We start from the raw sequence: 2,935 nt of genomic DNA, 5'->3' as shown, positions 1-2,935 counted from the left end.
GTCTTTCTGTGCCCCTCAAAGGGCAAGTTTCAACTCTTCTTCTTTGTGGCCCTCTCCTCTTTCCCTCATCTTCACACTTGACATTTTTGACAGCCTGAAGTGTCATTGGTTTTATGGGAAATACTAGCACATATGAAATAGTGTATTAGGAGATAGCAAATGTAAAGGCTTTAGCATCAGACACACTTGGGTTTGAAGACCAGCCCCATCTCTTATTAGTTGCATAATCCTGGGAAGATTTCTCTGAATCTCATTTAGTTATTGGTAAGGATTTTTACCAAAGATCATTTATAAAAGCAAGGTGTTTAGCACACAAGAGGTTAACATTCAAAAGACAGATTATCAATATGATTAGTATCCATTTTCTGCAGTCTGATGAATAAAACATTAATGAAAGCTTCTCCTATACATTATTATAGTATTACCATTGCCATTATGTTCTGTCTTAAAAGAGCAATTGCTACTCACAGTGCTGAGCTGTTTTTTTAACATGAGGATTTATAAAATGTACTTATTTGAGATGAAGTAAGCCTGGCTACTCAGGTTCAAGATTGTTTTCTGGAGTAGATGATCCCAAGAAAAGTAAAGCTTCACAGAGAAGTTTCTATTGTGTGGGGCTGATTTCAGTCCGACCTATTCCATTCACACAGACAATGGCCAAGTGTGTTGTGTGGGCAAGATACTGACTGTGGACTGTCGGTGCTGTGATAAATGCTGTTTTAGATGTCTATCCTAAAGCCTTCTATTTTAGCAGATATTCCAGCAAGTCAGCAGCATTTTTTTATGGAGCAGTCAGAATAGTTTTCAGCTGAGTCCATCTTTTTTCTTCCACATTTCTCACCATGGGTTCCTCAGAGTTGCGTGGCCCATACAAAACAATGTTTACATCGGCTTGTGGCTCATTTTTGTCCACATGCACCCTTCTCCCCAGAATGGGCCCTGCTGTGCTCCAGGATCCTGCAGAGAAAGCACTGGTGTGGTTCACCTCTTTCCTGTGGGTGTCTCAGCTCTGCGGCCGCTTTGTCACCCCTGCCTTTTATTGCAGCACAAACGTTGTGAGAGGAAATAAGAGCAGACATGTTGTTTCAAGTAGCTGAACATGATTTCTCAGGGGAGAGTAACCAAAGGGCTCCTTCCATAAGCAGGAGATTGCAATTTTAGACTGCATACTGCAATTTGCAAAGGTACGAATACTAACTATCCCCTTTGGATTAGATTCAAATTGTTTCCACACTTCTGACTTTCTGTGGTTATTTTTTGAGAAAAAGGTGGAAAGCACAAGGCTAGCACATACACTGCCATGCTTTTCTCTATTCCTGCGCAGTGCTAGGGTGTCAAACTTGTTTGGTTGCACATCCAAATGCATCTCTTCCTTTCTTGCTAACAGGATTCCAGATGGGTTTGGGTGGTAGGGTGCCCAGCATCGTGATATTTTTTGGTGTGGGAGTTGGAGGCCAATGAGATGTAAGGTAAGTCTGCAGAGGATGTCCTGGGAATAATTTGCCTTCCTTGGAAAAGCTATGTAAGCAGAAACCTGTTTTGTCCATGCTGCTTTTTTCTTTTTTGTCAGGGTCAAAACATTTTTTTAAATTAATTACAGCATAGTTAACAAGCAATGACCATACTGTTATTCAACAATTCCATGTGTTACTTATTGCTCATCAAGTTAAGTGTACTCTTAATCCCCTTCGCCTATTTCAACCATTTCCCCCACCCACCACCCCTCTGATATCCCTCTATTTGTTTGCTATATTTGAGTCTGTCTTTTGGTTTGTCTCCCTGTTTTTCCATTGTTCATTTGTTTTGTTTCTTAAATTCCACCAAAGAGTGAAATCATATGGTACTTGTCTTTGTCTGACTGACTTATTTTGCTTAGAATTATATACTCTAGGTCAATCCATGTAGTTGCAAATGGCAAGATTTTATTCCTTTTAATGGCTGAGTAATATTCCACTGTGGGGTGTGTGTGTGTGTGTGTGTGTGTGTGTGTGTGTGTGTGTGTGTGTGTACCTCTTCTTTATCCATTCATCTATCAGTGGATACTTGGGCTGCTTACATAATTTGGCTGTGGCAAATAATGCTGCTATAAACAAAGGGATGCATATATCCCTTCAAATTAATGTTTTCATATTCTTTGGGTAAATACCCAGTAGTGCAATTACTGGATCTCAGGGTAGTTCTATTTTTAACTGTTTGAGGAAACTCCATACTGTTTTCCACAGTGGCTGCACCAGTTTGCATTCCAAACAGTGCATGAGGGTTCCTTTTTCTCCACATTCTTACCAAAACTTTTTGTTTCTTGAGTTTTTGATTTAAGCCTTTTGACAGGTGTGTGGTGATATCTCATTGTAATTTTCATTTACATTTCCCTGATGATGAATGATGTTGAGCATCTTTTCATGTATCCATTGGCATCTGTATGTCTTTGGAGAAGTGTCTGTTCATGTCTTCTGCCAATTTTTTAATTGTATTATTGGGGGTTTTGGGTGTTGTGTTGTATAAGTTCTTTATATATTTTGGATACTAACCCTTTATCTGGTATGTTATTTGCAAGTATCTTCTCCCATTTTGTAGGTTGTATTTTAGTTTTGTTGGTTGTATCCTTTACTGTGCAGAAGCTTTTTATTTTGATGTAGTCTCAATAGGGTATTTTTGCTTTTATTTCCCTTGTCTCAGGAAACATTATCTAGAAAGATGTTGTAATGGCCAATGTCAGAGAAATTACTCCCTGTGCTCTCTTCTAGGATTTCCATGGTTTCAGATCTCACAATTAGGTCCTTACTCTATTTTCAGTTTATTTTTGTGTGTGGTGTAACAAAGTGGTCAAACAGTTTCATTCTTTTGCACGTAGCTATCCAATTTTTCCAACACCATTTGTTGAAGGGACTTCTTTTTCCCATTGGATATTCTTTTTTCTTTTGTTGAAGATTAATTG

Source organism: Eumetopias jubatus, unplaced genomic scaffold (assembly GCF_037043125.1).
Source record: "Eumetopias jubatus isolate StellerSeaLion01/CBP00866 unplaced genomic scaffold, mEumJub1_p1.0 scaffold_13, whole genome shotgun sequence".
NCBI classification, from domain to species: Eukaryota; Metazoa; Chordata; class Mammalia; order Carnivora; family Otariidae; genus Eumetopias; species Eumetopias jubatus.
Note: the sequence above shows the minus strand (reverse complement) of the source record.